This window comes from Diabrotica virgifera, chromosome 4 (genome assembly GCF_917563875.1).
Source record: "Diabrotica virgifera virgifera chromosome 4, PGI_DIABVI_V3a".
NCBI classification, from domain to species: domain Eukaryota; kingdom Metazoa; phylum Arthropoda; class Insecta; order Coleoptera; family Chrysomelidae; genus Diabrotica; species Diabrotica virgifera.
Window position 1 is genome coordinate 32285294 of NC_065446.1, and position 16695 is coordinate 32301988.

The following is a 16695-nucleotide window of genomic DNA, read 5'->3' on the forward strand; positions in this document are numbered from 1 at the left end:
TCGTTGCAAGGGAAGAGTACAAATGTATTGATTTTGGCTTAAAAACAAAAGCTTTTTGTAGGAAAATAAGTTTGTGGATAGACGAAATCAGTGCTGAAAACTACGAGATGTTTGCATGTTTGGAGAAATTTTCTGAAAAAAACAATATAAAGCTCGAAAAAGAAATTAAAACCAAAATCATCATGCATCTTACAAGCCTTAAGCAAGACTTGGTAATACGATTCCCAGATGTCACACAGCGACCAATGGATAATTAATCCATTCACTTGTGATCTTAACACTGTGAAGATGAACTTAAAAGAAAAGGAGCAACTGATCGATTTATTGTCCAATGAAAGCCTTCGATCTATTTTCTAAACCACGGATCTATCCAAGTTCTGGATAATGATGGAAAAGGAATACCCACTGTTATACAAAACATCTTTGCTGAAATTGCTGCCATTCGCATCTACATAGCTGTGCGAGACAGCTTTCTCCACATTGACTGCTATAAAAACAAAATATCGCTCCAGACTTAACGTAGAACCTGATTTGAGGGTATCTCTTTCTGATAATATATCACCAAGAATTAATATACTGACTGCAAGTGTCCAAGCCCAAGGTTCACATTATTTTGTAAACTTACGTATATGTACCTATTTTTTTTAAATAAAATGTTAAAATAATTGCTTGTCTCATTTAATGCCATCATAAATATTATGTTAAATGCATAGTTTGCTCTAATATTACTTTCCAAAATAAATAAACTCTTCAACATAATTTACGAAATGAAAACAGCTAAGTACAACATGGAGGATAATTGAAGTTTACCTTAATTTCGTCCTGAACCAACCTTTGCACTTGTTTATTTAGTGATTTTTTTCTGGGGTTGCTCATAACTCTTTTTTTTTAATTTTGGGGTCGCAATATCAAAAAGGTTGCGGACCGCTGATCTAGCTGACTAAACTGACTTAATGAAGTATAATTTAGTAATGTTTTGATTAACGTAATATTCATAGCCTATTTTCAATAAAATCAACTTTTATTTTTGCCGTTTTATCCAAGTTTTTTTTCGAATCTATGTGAAGTTCTAATTTTCACATATAGGTACCTACTTCTGCTTGAAAATTTAACAAAATGTCTGTAAATTTAAATATGTCAGGATGTGATTTATAAAAACATTCGTTAAATTTCGAGTGAAATGATTCACATGGGTTAGTAGTAAATATAAGAGATGAGAGATGATAAATTTGAAGCCCGCATGTAAAGGTGGAAATATTGAATCTTCCGTTAAATAATTATCAACTACGTAATCACAAAATTGCAAAACTCTGTCATCTTCTGGCATAATATTAAAAAGTTCATCAGAAAAAAAGTCACCAACAGCATTTGGATCTAAATAAGGAATGCCGAAAAACAATTTTAAATATTTTCCAATAACAGTTTGATTTTTATATTCCGAGGACAAACCTAAATTTTGAATTTTTCGGTACCAATTTTGTGTTAAATGAAATTTGCAACAAAAAATAATAATGTCGGGCCACACTAACTTATTGGCTGCATTTTGAATTGCTATTTCAAAATCAGAAATTATTCGCTTAGGTTTGAAATTTAAATTCAAATCTGTACATATTGTTATTGTAACACAAGATGCCGAGAAGATCGGAGTCGGCAACTGGAAAGTGCAGGCAAGGGACAGAACAGAATGGCGTAGAACGCTTGAAAAGGTCGAGGCCCTCTAAGGGCTGTAGCACCAGGATGATGATGATGATGATGACATATTGTTATTAATGTATATCAAAAGTACTTTTGTACGATTGCTGTGATTTATTTGGTAACAAAAAAATAATAGAGAAACATAAAAACCATTTTTGCAGCCATGTATAGTAAACATCTGACACAAATATTTAGAACAGTATTGAAAAGTTTCATCATACAAAGAATTTACATTACACAAAAAGTAAAGATTTGTGAAGCAACTAAAAATAGCGGAATTATTTTTCGTAGATAATAAAAAGTTTTCACCTGTATTTTGTTTTTAAATTTAAGTTCACTAACACTTGTAGAACTTCTTCCTGTGACTTGAGCAATGGTGGTGTGGATTTTCGTCTTGCAGCATAGATACTTCTTCGAACGCAAGAAATGTCTTTCGTTGTCAGCGGTAAATTGCTGAAATTTTCCTTCCTCAATTCCTTGTTTACAATCTTTAAAGGTCTTTAACATATATCATCTACAGCTTTCCTCTTTGTAGGATGACTAAAAATTTGCCGGTCAACGTGGATATCTGGAGCATGATTATGCTCCACCGATGCTTTTTCAAGAATAACGTAATTTTCATCACCTTCCTTTGTGTACACTTTTTGTTGACACCCTTTTTTTATGCATCGCCATCTAACTTTTCCATCTTTGGGGACATGGGACTTTGAATATTTATATTCATTAATTATTAATAAAATGTCTCCCCTTTGACTAAACATAGTCGTTGGATTCGCCATTTAACAGTTAAACACTAATGGACAAAACCGGTCACTATACCGTAATACTTGCAACTAAAGTGAATAAGAATAACTGAAAATATTTATATTCTTACTTTCAACTGTAATAAAATTTGGAATTTCGGGTCATTAAGACTTAATCCCCAAATTTCTCGGCCATGGGGCAGCAGGTACTTGGGATTAATGGGCCCAGGTAGCAGCGTTACCACATTTAGTAGATTTCTACTTTTTTGGTAGATTTTTGACATTTTTGTAAGAATTCTAGTAGGCAATATTTTTTAGTAGATTTTTGGTAGATTTCAACATTTTGTTATGAAATTTGCTTTTTTTAGTATTTATCACATTTTTAAATTAATTTTAAAGCTTTCGCTTTCTTGTTCCAAAAAAAAGCTGACAACGTCAGCTGTGATAAAGGAAGATGTGTTGGGATACACGGCATCTCGATCTTAGTAATCTTCTTATTAAAACAAATCCTTTTAATAATTAAAAATGTCTTTAGCAAAACAACTACGTTTGTTAATTGTAAATACGATCGACCTACATTAGCACATATCGGTGTAACAGTTTAGGTTTGACCAAGGTCGGTTTGAAATAACAATAGTATTCATTATTTTTATAACCTAGTCGACTCAGCGCTTTTAACCAAAACAATCTTACTTTCATTATATACCAAAACAATAAACAGGAGAAGACTAATTATTATTTTCTAATTCCATTGCGAAGAGTAAGTGATTAATATTTGAGATCCCAAAGGGAAAACATCACAGCTACTGAGAACTAACGTACCACCAGCTCTTTACCGTTAGTACTCTAACTTACAAAATAAATGCATCTACGGTGATACGAGTTATTTCATCAACCCTTATGGTAGGGGGTAACCACCCCTTACTTATCTGAGATAGCTTATAAGCTAGGAGCTACCATATGGCGATCCTGGCAGGGTCGCCATATGGTGGTAACTGGATATTTAACTTCTCTGGTTATGGGATTGATATCAGGAATACACTATATTCTCATAACTCCTTAAATTACCTTAAAGTATTCGTTAGATATTTATTTATAAAGCAGTAAACATTACGCATATTTGTTATAATAATTGCAAAGTAGAACACCTTAGCTAAAGTCCACGTTTTGCTTAGATCAACAAGGTTGTGACTATTTATTTGACACAGTAAGCAGAATATATACAAACATATTTACATAACGAATAAATATGGGAACACGGGCAGATTTGGATCATTAGTGGGTCAGTCGAATTAGTTAGTTAGGCTTGGGAGGTTGCTGCCGTTAAAGCAGAATAATGTAATCACTAAAGACTGGATTATATGCAAAATGCATATGCATATATATGCTGCATATTTCTCATGTTTTTCATAAATGCATATGCCTTGCATATTTGGAGATTTAAGAGCATATAAATGCATATTTTGATGGGAATTTACTCTACCCCATTTAAAAATAAGGTATATATTAGTAACATCAACATCCATTAAAATAAAATGTGAAAGTAAATATTTTGCTGTTAAGCTCCTTTGTTGTTGTACCCATAAACATAATGGGCGTTATTTATAGCTGCAGGTATCATTATCCGGATATTTAAGATTTATAGACTTCTCAGAATTTACAAATTACCTAAGTAAATACCGATTATATTTTGAATAACATTACAAATATTACCTGTACTTTCTGCTGGTGTCGGCCAACTATGAATTATTCTGGGAAAACCAACCAAAACGAAATTTTAAGGCAGCGTTGCCAATTTAGCTTATTTTATGCTAGATTTGGCATATTTTTGTGTTGTTTAGCTTATTTATTTCTTGTTTAGCATATAGCATATTTTCTAGCATATTAAATAATATAAAAATTATTTAGTAAAAATCGAAAATCTTCTAATTCAGAACAAATTTTTATGTTGGCCTTACAATTACTAAAACAACTTAGGAACTCTCTCACAGGAACTTGAAACTGATATCAGTGAGTCAAATCTGATTCCTAACAAAAAATGTTTAACCATTCACACATACACACCTACATCAGCAAATCCCTTCGCCTTCAATAATGTTTATATTAGTACTTATGTCTGTGGACCATGAGATTACTATTAACTACAGGATCATGTTTCAGCATTTTTTAAAACAAATAATTTATCTGTACTGGGTTATGCTTGCTATAGGGATTTTTTATTAGTTGATAATGGAATACCTACTGTTGAACTGATCATTCCATCATTCTTGTGAGGTTTGGCAAATACTATATTGGTCGAGTTGGCAACACTGTTTTAAGGGTAGGATAGATTATTTTATTTTATGAATGGTTAGTCTTAAATCAATCGCCGATTATTCAACTTTTGTGATTGCAAGTTATTGACTATACTGTGTAAAAAAATCATTTTATTATTATTGTGAAAATGCCTAAAGTAGCAAGGGAAAAATCAAGTCTTCTCAGAAGTTGGATTGGAAGTAACAATCATCTAAAAGTTATCGACAGTGAAAGTATGTTTTGCACCATTTGTGATAAAAAGGTAAGTTCTCCACTTCAATAGATTTTTAAACTTATCAAACTTCTTTGCACATCTATGTGTCTGTCTATTCTAAAATGACAAACCGTCCCATTTCTTCAAAAACTGTTTTTTAAAGTTCGCAACGGTTTGGCTTATACAGAGCGAGGTGTTGAGAGTGGCCCACCCTGTATACTACGGTACACTGACTGTACTTTATTGTTTGACGATTTCAATTTCACTTTGAGAAATAAAAAAAAATTGGGGGAGGTTTAAAAAGTTTGATCATTTTAATGTAGGTATCTATTTACGAAAACATCTAAAACATCATTATCATTATATTCCAGATTCCATGTCAAAAGAAATTCCAAGTAGTTCAACACATAAAAACTTCACTTCACCAAACTAAGCTATCAAAAAATGATAATAAACCTCGCCAGCAGATTCTACAGAACAGTTTGCAGATTCAGAATACGTCAGTTGGGCAAGAAACCTTTGCAAAGGATTTATGCCATTTTTTTTTGAACTGCAATATCCCTCTGCACAAGTTAGAACATAAATCGTGTCAAAACTTTTTAAAAACTTATTGCAAGATTAAAGATAAACCAGCTCAAATACCAAGTTCTTCAACTCTTCGGAAAAAATATGTCAGTGCATGTTACAAAGATGTGATGACGAGTATTAAAAATCAGTTAAAAGCCGATTATCTTTGGATTTCCGTCGACGAAACAACGGATACAAAGGGTCGACAAATTGCGAATCTAATTGTTGGAGTTCTTAACGACTCTGGCGATTTTAAAAACTCATACTTAATTAGTGTAAAATGTTTGGAAAAAACAAACTATGCTACAATAGCTAGATTTGTTAACGAATCCCTAACAAATTTTTTTTTACCTGATCAAGTACCATTTGAAAAAATATTATTAATGCTTAGTGATGCCGCCTCATATATGATGAAAGCTGCATCCAATCTTAAAATCTTTTTCCCTAATTTAATTCACTGTACATGTTTGGCGCACGGCCTAAACAGAGTTGCAGAGAAAGTTAGAATTGAATTTCCCAATGTAAACACCTTAATAAATAATGTAAAAAAAGTATTTCTGAAAGCACCACTACGTGTACAGGTATATAGGGAGATGCTTCCCGATATTCCTTTACCACCAGAACCAGTATTAACCAGATGGGGAACTTGGCTTAAAAGTGCTATATTTTTATCTGAACACTACGACGACATCAAAAGCGTTATTTCAAGTTTTGATCCGACTTGTACCGCTATTGATAACTGTCAAAATATTTTTAAAGAAAAGTCTATTAAAAATCAATTGTTGTATATAAAATCGAATTTCGATATCATTGAAAGTTCAATTACAAAATTAGAGGCTCAAAATTTATGTCTTCACAATAGTATGTCTATTGTTGATTCGGTTAAACAGAAAATAACAAATCTGAATGGGGAAATTGGAGTAAAAATTAAAGATAAACTTGATGACGTTTTAAACAAAAATGAGGGTTTCACTTTATTGCGTTCAATAAATAATATAATCAATTTTGGAAACTTCGATGAAAATATTAATATGGATCCGTCTCTAATAGCAAAGTTTAAATATGCCCCAATTACATCTTGTGACGTTGAGAGATCTTTTTCTGCCTATAAACAAATATTAACAGATAGAAGACATAATATTAGTTTAGAAAATATGAATCAATATATGATTATTTATTGTAACAATAAAAATATGTAAATTTGTTTTATTGTACTCTTTTTATAATATTAGTTTAGAAAATATGAATCAATATTGTAACAATAAAAATATGTACATTTATTTTATTGTACTCTTATTTATCTTGTGGTCAAAATAAAATATTTTGCCGTTTTATTTGTCACAAAACCTGAAGTTAAAAAAATATATTAAGAAATAATAATACAATTTGGTTTAAATTCAAACCTATTTATTTATTTTTATTATTTTTTATTTATTTATGTATTTAACGTAAACCATAAAATTATTCATATAAAAATAAGTGCATATATAAATGCATATTTGCATGTTAATTGTGCATATTCAGCTTGTTTTAAAATGCATATTGCATGCATATTTTAGACATTTTTTAGTGCATATTTTCCAGTCTCTAGTAATCACCTATCAACTGAATACATTTATATGGTACATATTAGTTAACCAAATAAAGGAGTTATGAGAATATAGTGTATTCCTGATATCAATCCCATAACCAGAGAAGTTAAATATCCAGTTACCACCATATCGGTTTTCTTTCATCGTCATGAGCACGTGTGGAACAGGAAACAACCGGAAATGGCTTGCAACTTTCTTCCTCTTCTTTCGTCTTTGGCTCTTACTTACTTTACTTTTTACTTCCTTTCCAATTCCAATTTGTGCCTCTTTTGAACTGAGTAGAGAGCTGTGGAAGAGTTGGCTATGGAACACTAAGGACCTCATTGCCTTCTTTATGTATGAATAGAAAACAAAAAAGTTGTGACTGGCTAATTGACACCCAAGTCTATGCCATAAAACAAAAAAAAAATTGTCCCTCCTGCTCGTCTGGGTTGCTTGTTAAGTGCACTTTACATCAACAATAAATTAACAAGAAATTGACCAACTTCTTCAAGGTCAAATTTGACTTATACAAAACACAATTCTACATCCAATTTTGCCGTGAATAAAAAGAAAATAAAGAAATTTGACAAAATAAAACATATCCAATTGTCTATTTCATCAAATTCCTTCATTTTCTTTTACAAACCATACATTTTGTACACGTCAAATTTGGCCTTGAATAACTTTGTCAATTTCTTGTTCAATTTACTGTTGATGTAAAGTGGACATTAGTAAACATAATTGGTTTGTTCCAACTCTATACAAAACCGTTCTTGAAGGGTTACGAGTATGCGCAGTAACGAAAAATGTCTTACTGCGCATAATTATTCGTTATTGCGCATGAGCGTAACGATTCAAGAACGGTTTTGTATCGAGTTGGAACAAACCTAATATAAATATAAACATAACCTCTATTTGGGCAATATTATAGTTATTTTGTGCCGTAAAATTATTGCATAAGTGGAATTTACTTACATTAACAATTTAAGAATGTTTTAATTAGAATTTTAGACATTAATTCCTGAAGTGGAATTTACTTACATTTGTAATTTACAATTTAAAATTTTTTAAATTATAGACAAAATAAAAATTTCATATGACAAATGAAAGATGAGTTTTACATGATGGCCGCTTTCGATTTTTAATCGATAGTTATCAATATTGAATAATTACTAAATCGGTAAAGTTTTGATTTGTTTTATATGGATATAATTACATAATACTACTGAATTTCACTTTTTGACATACTTTTAATTAATAATAACGTAGGTACAAGTTGTACAATATTTTTAATAATTAACAAAAAAAATTTTAAGTTCACTCAAATAAATAATCGATTATTCCCAACAAATTCATATAAATTTCTAGCTGTTCTTTTTATTATAAAAAAAATCATAAATTATTTATACAAATATGTTAATAAAGTTTTAGTATATTTTAGTTTTTTATTTAGTAGATTTTAGTTTTTGATTTAGTAGATTTTAGTAGATTTTTGCCAAACATGCAGTAGATTTCGTAAATAAAATGTGGCAACGCTGCCAGGTAGTTCGTGGGGCAGTTAGATAACGCCGCCAGCCATTGTCGCCGATTCTCGCCACTGTGGCGTCCATTACAAAATCATTGGAGCTACAAAATCGCCTGTTTAAGCCACTTTGTGGATCCACTCAGTAGCGAAATGTGGTTACAATTTCAGGGGCATGCATCAACTAGTTTAGAAGTTATTCAATCTGTTTATCCCAAATAACTTTTTTTTGAAATGACACAAGTCAGAAAAAAATGAACTTCAATGATTCTACGGATAGTATAAAAAAGAGCAAGAAGGAGTTACTATATTGAAATAATTTAAACAAGTTCGAAAAACATTTCCAATTATAAATATTTAGAATAACTTTATTAGAAGAATTAGGGACTAATTGAGTCATTTTTTCACAGCTTGTTTATAACAATTAAGCAATTTAATAAGCGTCATGTACAGTTCAGTCCTTGAACGATCAAGGACTGAAGTAATATTGTACAAAATTTGCCGAAATTTGTGAAAAATATTGCCTTTGAACATAGTCGCTTGTTTTGAGTTGATTCAGCTTAAAGCAGTGGAGAAGTACTTTAAAATTCGCGATATATACTTATACGTCCGGTTCTTGTTGGTGGATTTTAATGTTTCGTTTTTAATTTACATGTTACTCTTTTCATACATTACAAAAAATGTGTCTTTTGTTAATAAATATAGGACGATTCTTGTAAACACAGAGAGAAGCCTAATGTAGAAAAAGCCAACTCTGGAATGAAGAATAAAAATAACAGACTAAAATAGTCATTACCTAAGGCATTTAATGTTAGGAAGTTAAAAAGACAGTTGGTTTTACTGCACTTCTACTGATCGCTTTAGAGCAGCGGTATTGAAAGTTCGAATTGCCATGATGGTTGCCGACCTTCTTAGAGAAGATTGCACACGAAGATGAATAAGTTAAAAGAAAGATCAATTAATTCTTGTTGCCGAAATAAAAATGCTTGGATGGATGAGTGGATTGACAAAAAAGGATTACGTAAAAAAGTACTTATGTAAATAAAGGATAACTAAAGAAGATAGTTTGGAAGGCGGTTACATAAGTACTCTAGTTACATAGTCTAAACTAATTTCCAAAAACGTGCGTCAATTTCGAGACAAGATCTAGTTACAGTTTTGGTATAAAAATTTTAATAACCCTAATAAAAATCTAAAGAAATAAATTCATAATAGTAAATATAATAAACTTTTGTTTATTTTTTTAATCCCAGAGATTTTTAAGATATGTATGCTGTTTTCGCATAAGGTGAATACGGTAGCTACTTAGGTATTTTCTAACAAATTTCAAATTTGTGTTGTGAAATATCGTAATAAAGGGTAAACATTATAGTAATACATAGAATATTTTAAAAAGATACCAAGGATAGCGAGAGATTAGGTTGTCGAAGCGTTAAACAGGATGGAAGGGTTGATGTTTTGTTAAAAGATAAAGGAGACATTCAGGACTGTAAGAATTTCTTCTTCTTTTTGTGCTACTCCTATCGGAGATTGGAAATCATCAAGGCTATCCTGACCTTGTTTACAGCTGACCTAAAAAGTCAATTAGTGGTGCAGCCAAACCACTCTCTCAAATTCCACAACCATGGCATTCTTCTACGGCCTGGATTCCGTTTTCCTTCTATTTTTCCTTGCATTATATTTTGAAGTAATGCGTATTTATGTCCTCTCATCAAGTGACCCAGATATTCGAGTTTTCTTCGTTTTATCGTTAACAAAATTTCTGGATCTTTTCCTATCCTTCGTAATACTTCAAGGTTTGTGACTCTTTCAACCCAACTTATCTTTAGCATTCGACGGTAGCACCACATCTCGAAACTTTCAATATTGTTTATGTTGTTCTGTTTGAGAGTCCAGGCCTCTACACCGTATACTAGCGTGTTAAATACGTAGCTTCTTAGCATTCTTAATCGTAGAGTGATGCTTTTATCTCTGTTGCAGAAGAATTTTCTCATCTTTATGAAGGTTGCCCTGGCAATTTCGATACGTCTTTTTATTTCATTGTTTTGGTCTCCAGTTTCGTTTATTAAAGTTCCCAAGTATTTGTAACTTGATACTTTTTCAATTTGAATGCCGTTTATACTAATATGTGCTGGTTGTGTCATGTTTTTACTGAAGACCATACTTGTTTTTTTTTATATTGATGTTTATGTTTGTACGTAATCATTTTAATTCTTCTACTATTCTTGCAAGTAGTACAGTGTAGTCCGCGTATCGAATATTATTTACAACCTCTTCATTGATTACGATTCCTTCGTTTGCTTGCAAAAGTGCTTCCTGGCAGATGCTTTCACTATATACATTAAATAGCAGTGGTGACAAAATGCATCCCTGTCGTACTCCTCTACGTATTTCTATTTCTTGTGATGTGTCATTTTATATTTTGATGTTAGCTTTCTGATTCCAATATAAATTGAGAATTATTCTCAGATCTTTATTATCTGTCTTTTCTTTCAAGAATGTCTCTTAGCTTATCGTGGCGTACTCTGTCAAACGCTTTTTCAGAATCGATAAACATGCATGTATTTTTTGATTAACGTCTAGGCATCTTTGTGTAAGAACATTCAAACCAAAGAGAGCTTCTCGAGTAGGTACCCTAGTCCTTTTCTGAACCCCATCTGTATATTACTAATATCCGACTCCAACTTTTGATAAACTCGGTTGTGGATGATAATAGAAGAGATAACAACATTATTCCAAAAAAATGTAAACAACATGACAGTACCAGAGGAATGGAGAGAGAGAGTATAACAATACCAATCTACAAGAAAGGCGTAAAGACAGATCCTACCAACTACCGAGGAATTACACTACTCAATTCTACATCAAAACTATTGACAAAAATTCTATCCCAAAAAATATATAAGAAAGCCGGTGTATCGGAAGAACAACAGGGTTTTCGCCCAAACAGATCTACAATAGACGCTATTTTCATAATGCGACAATTAGTTGAGAAATCAATAGAATTCGACAAGCCCATGTTCACATGCTTTGTAGATCTGAAACAAGCATTCGACAGAGTACGATTAAAGGACGTGCTCACTATCCTTGAAAAGAAAAACATAGGTCAGAGGTATAGAAACATAATCAAAGAGCTCAATAGCGAATTAGCGAATGAACAAAACACGAATTAAAACCACACACGGGCTCACGGAAGAAATCAAAAACAATGCAGGCATTAGACAAGGGGACAGCCTCAGTCCATGCCTATTTAATTTAATAATGGATGAAGTTATAGGTAGTATTAACATAATGAATCAGGGATACAAAATGGGTAACCGAACCATGAGAATACTTTGCTACGCAGATGATGCAATCTTAATAGCCGAAAACGAAGATGACTTACAACGCCTACTACAAAAATTCAAAATAACCGCCGAAAAGTATAACCTGACACTATCCAAAGAGAAAACCCAATCGATGGTAATATCCAGGAACCCAATTAGATGTAAATTAGTAGTGGACGACCATATAATCGAACAGGTAATGGATTGCAGATACTTAGGTGTGGAAATATCTAGCGACAGGCATCTGTGCCAAGAATCAAAACAGCAGGCAACGAAAGCAGCGAGAATATCTGGTTTCCTGAGGGATATAATCTGGCGGAATAAATATATGAGCACCGAAAGCAAAGTCCGCATTTATAAGACATGTGTTAGACACGTACTGACATACGCAGCTGAGACAAGGGCCGAGACAACAAAGACCAAACAAATAATGAGAACAACAGAGATGAAAACCCTAAGATCCATAAGAGGTATCACACTCAGAGATAGAATACGAAACGTATTGAGAGACACATTGAGAGAGCTAAGCGTTCAAGACGTAGTGAGATGGACAAGAGCGCGACGACGCATGTGGAGAGACCACGTAGATCGGATGGACCCTGAACGTATGGCGCATTGGGCGAAAACACAGAAGCCCAACACCAAGCGACCCATAGGAAGACCCAAAAAACGATGGTACGAGAGTTGGAGCTCCGGATCGCAGCAAAGACTGTAACAGAAGAAACAGGACATAGTCCTATTACAAGAAGAAGAAGAAGAAGAAGAAGAAGAAGGTTGTGGATGATTTTTAGAAATATCTTTAGTAGATGGCTCATTAAAGATATTGTTCGATGTTCTGTTTATTATGAAAGAACTGTAAGAACTATGAAGGGATATAGTTAATATCGCACACAATGAAAATTTGGGAGAGAATTAGTGGTTGTGGGAGTGGAAGTGCTAAGGTTAAGGAAAGAGATATCGATAAGAGAACAGTTTGGGTTTATGGCAGGAAGGAGGACAACGAATAGTCCAGAGTAATAAGGATTTTCTCGGGACACTCAAAGATCCAGGTAGCTGACTACTTTTTTAGTTATTGTAGACCTATAGGAAGAAAACCTACCTGTTTCCTGCCTAGAGTTCGCGTCCGTTTTTTAATTATTAACAATTTAGTGCAAAAATCGAAAAAATCGCGATTTTTGCACTAAATTGTTAATAATTAAAAAACGGACGCGAACTCTAGGCAGGAAACAGGTAGGTTTTCTTCCTATAGGTCTACAATAACTAAAAAAGTAGTCAGCTACCTGGATCTTTGAGTGTCCCGAACATGGTCTATTTGTAGCTTATTACCCTGGAGTAGAATGTCTTGTTTGCTTTGAATAGTTAATAGAGAAATACGGTGAGAAGAAAAGAAAGGTACATTTAACATTTATATATCTTGAGAGGGCGCACGACAAAATTCTCAGACAAGAGCTATGGATATATATTGACAGATAAAAGGGTTCCTGAGAAGTATGTACGTGAGGCTCGTGAATCATATGTATGAGGGGCATATACCAAAGTAAGGACTTGATAGTCTGACTGGATTCTCGAGTTCTTCTTCTTAAAGTGCCGTCTCCTCAATGGAGGTTGGCTACTACAATTGCAAACGCTTCTCTGTCATCAGATGTTCTTATTAGCTGTTCAAAATTTAGCTCTGTCCATTGTCGGATGTTTCTGAGCCACGATAGTCTTTTCCTTCCTAGTCCGCTCTTTCCTCGATCTCACCTTTCACTGCAAGTTGAACATCATCATTCTCTTTGCCTTATCCCTATGAGGGGGTCGGCTTCCCTAATTGCATTTCTCCACACAATTCTATCTTGGGTCATATCAATGTTAATCCCCTTTATCAACATGTCATGCCTTATCGTCTCCCCCAGGTCCTCTTTGGTCTTCCTCTCCTACTCCTTCCAGGAATCTGCACTTCAGCTATTCTTCGTATTGGGTGATTAACGTCTCGACGTTGAACATGACCAAACCATCTTAACCTATGCTCTCTCATTTTGACATCAATTGGTGCCACACCTAGACTTCCCCTAACATTCTCATTTCTAATTTTATCCTTCTTTGTCACATCACTCATCCATCTAAGCATTCTCATTTCCTCCACATGCATTCGTTGTTCCTCTTTCTTTTGCACTGCCCAACATTCAGTTCCGTACATCATAGCCGGTCTTATGGCTGTTTTATAGAATTTTCCCTTCAGCTTCATTGGAATTTTTCTGTCACACAACACACCACTCGCTTCTTTCCACTTCATCCATCCAGCCCTAATTCTACTGCATGCATCTCCATCTATTTCAATCAATTAATTAATCAATCAATCAATCAATATTCTTTATTTCATCTGACTTTTACAAGTATTGAAATGCGTCAAATACAATCTATGATCAGTAAAAACTATAATAGTCCAGAAAGCCACTGCGCATCCGCTAGGAAAAATATTCTAATTCGGATTTTTTGCGCAATCTTACTCAAAAAGGACTCCTTTTAACAAATTTGCATGTTGCCAGGACCAAAAGGTGGGGAAAAATTTTTTAAACGTTTTTTTTTTGTTTTTTTCCTAAAATTATTTTTTTTGCATGGAAAAAAGTTTTTTTAGGTTTTTTGGATCATTCCAAACAGAAAAGGTCTTTAGTGACTTTTCTCTAAAAATGATAGTTTTTGACATATAAGCGATTAAAAATTGAAAAATTGCAAAATCGGCCATTTTTAACCCTCAAAAACTATGTGAAAAACTGAAAATTTTAATGTTGCCAAGGTAGGTAGATATTCTTTAAACATCGATTGATGAAATTCCGGAGAGTTTTTTGCAATACAATATTCAAAACTCCTTTGTTTATTAATTGCTAATGAAGCGTGCGCGACACTATTTTCCACCGACAATATGGTGCAAATGAAAGGAATAAATTCGTTATTTCGTAAACCGGCGACTTTAAGGAAAAATCCCGAAACAAGTCAATTTTTATTTTTAAGTTATGATATTGTGGCATATATGGTATACTAGTGACGTCATCCGTCTGGGCGTGATGACGTAATCGATGCTTTTTTTAAATGAGAATAGGGGTCGTGTGGTAGCTCATTTGAAAGGTTCTTCAATTCTGTATTCAGTAATGTAAACATTTACATAATTATTTATACAGGGTGTCCTTCTACTTCTTTTTTTGTCAAATAATTTGATTTAATAAAAATTTTTTGGACACCCTGTGTAAATAATTATGTAAATGTTTTTATTACTAAATAGAGAATTGAAGAACCTTTCAAATGAGCTAGCACACGACCCCTATTATCGTTTAAAAAAATCATCGATTACGTCATCACGTCCAGATGGATGACGTCACTAGTATACCATATATGCCACAATATTATAACTTAAAAGTAAAAATCGACCTGTTTCGGGATTTTTCCTTAAAGGCGCCGGTTTACGAAATAACGAATTTATTCCTTTCATTTGCACCATACTGTCGGTGGAAAATAGTGTCGCGCACGCTTGATTAGCAATTAAAAAACAAAGGAGTTTTGAATATTGTATTGCAAAAAACTCTTCGGGATTTCATCAATCGATGTGTAAAGAATATCTGCCTACCTTGGGAACATTCAAATTTTCAGTTTTTCACATAGTTTTTGAGAGTTAAAAATGGCCGATTTCGCAATTTTTCAATTTTTAATCGCTTATATGTCAAAAACTATCATTTTTAGAGAAATGTCACTAAAACCCTTTTCTGTTTGAAATTATCCAAAAAACCTAAAAAAAACTTTTTTCCATGTAAAAAAAATAATTTTAGGAAAAAAACAAAAAAAAAACGTTTAAAAAATTTTTGACCACCTTTTGGTCCTGGCAACATGCAAATTTGTTAAAAGGAGTTCTTTTTGAGTAAGATTGTGCAAAAATTCCGAATTAGAATATTTTTCCTAGCGGATGCGCAGTGGCTTTCTGGACTATAAGTACATCATAAAAACAGTTAACATAAAAACATAAAATATACACAAAAACATACAAATTGTTAAAAAGATGCCTGCAAGTATTCCTCTATCGAATAGAAAGTGTTTACCAGAAGTAAGTCCTTAACTGTTCTCTTAAATACATAAATATTTGACTCTTTAACATAATTAGGTAATTTATTATACAAACGAACGCATGTTGGGTAAGGACCCTTGCCCACAACGGTCAAGTGGCGAACAGGGGTCACCAAATCATTTCTGTAACGAAAATTGTAGCCACTCATTAAGGAAACATCATTTCTGCAAATAAAATTGCATCTATGTGACTTTACATAAACAACACAACTGAAAATATATAGCGAAATTACAGTAAAAATATTTAATTATTTAAACTGGTCTACAGGAATCCAATCGCCTTCTAAACGTCATGGTACGAATAATTTTTTTTTTTTTTTTTGAAGAACAAGCACCTCATTAATTCGCGAGCAATTTCCCCAACAAACTAAGCAATATTGCAAAATTGACTGTACATGAGCAAAATAGTAAAGTTTTAAGATATCTAGGGAGACAAAATTCCTAAGTTGCCATAGAACATAACAGTGCACAGACAATCTTCCCACTACATAATCAACGTGAGAGCTCCAAGACAAATTATAATCCAGTTAACACCTAACAACTTAGTGGAGTCGTGGAGTGGACACTTTCCAGACAAGCAGTTTTTTTTCGAAAGATTTTAGCGTTAAGTAAATTTAGAGCTAAGTTAAGAATAACGCCAACACTAAATTGTTTTCATATATTTTAA

The 16695-nt window shown here is 32.9% G+C and overlaps 1 protein-coding gene across 1 annotated transcript in view; it reads right to left on the minus strand.

Moving 5' to 3' along the window:
* Nucleotides 1–16695, minus strand: part of LOC114327881 (putative sodium-dependent multivitamin transporter) — a 135699-nt gene that overhangs the window by 61737 nt on the left and 57267 nt on the right. The gene's annotated exons all lie outside the window — the stretch shown is intronic.